A 312-nucleotide genomic window follows, 5' to 3' on the forward strand; every position below is an offset into this window, starting at 1 on the left:
GCCCGACGTCCTCACGGGAGACCACACACCACACATACTAACACGTGCCCAACGTCTTCATGGGCACAGCATGAGCCCTGATGTGAGCTTCCTGCTCCTGCCCCTTCGGAGGCCTGTGCCAGTGGCAGTTGGGCCCAGAGACACAGGCCAGCGCTGCCCCCCTTTCAGGCACCGGTGTTCGTGCAGACACAGCCACACGGCCGAAGGGAATCTCTCCACGGGAGTTCCTGCCACGGCCCCTGGACAGCACAGCAGCCTCTCCTGTCTGTCACCACGTGTGACCTGCTCCCTTAGTCTTCACCCGCTCATCCA

Source organism: Colobus angolensis, unplaced genomic scaffold (genome assembly GCF_000951035.1).
Source record: "Colobus angolensis palliatus isolate OR3802 unplaced genomic scaffold, Cang.pa_1.0 Scaffold110, whole genome shotgun sequence".
Classification (NCBI taxonomy): domain Eukaryota; kingdom Metazoa; phylum Chordata; class Mammalia; order Primates; family Cercopithecidae; genus Colobus; species Colobus angolensis.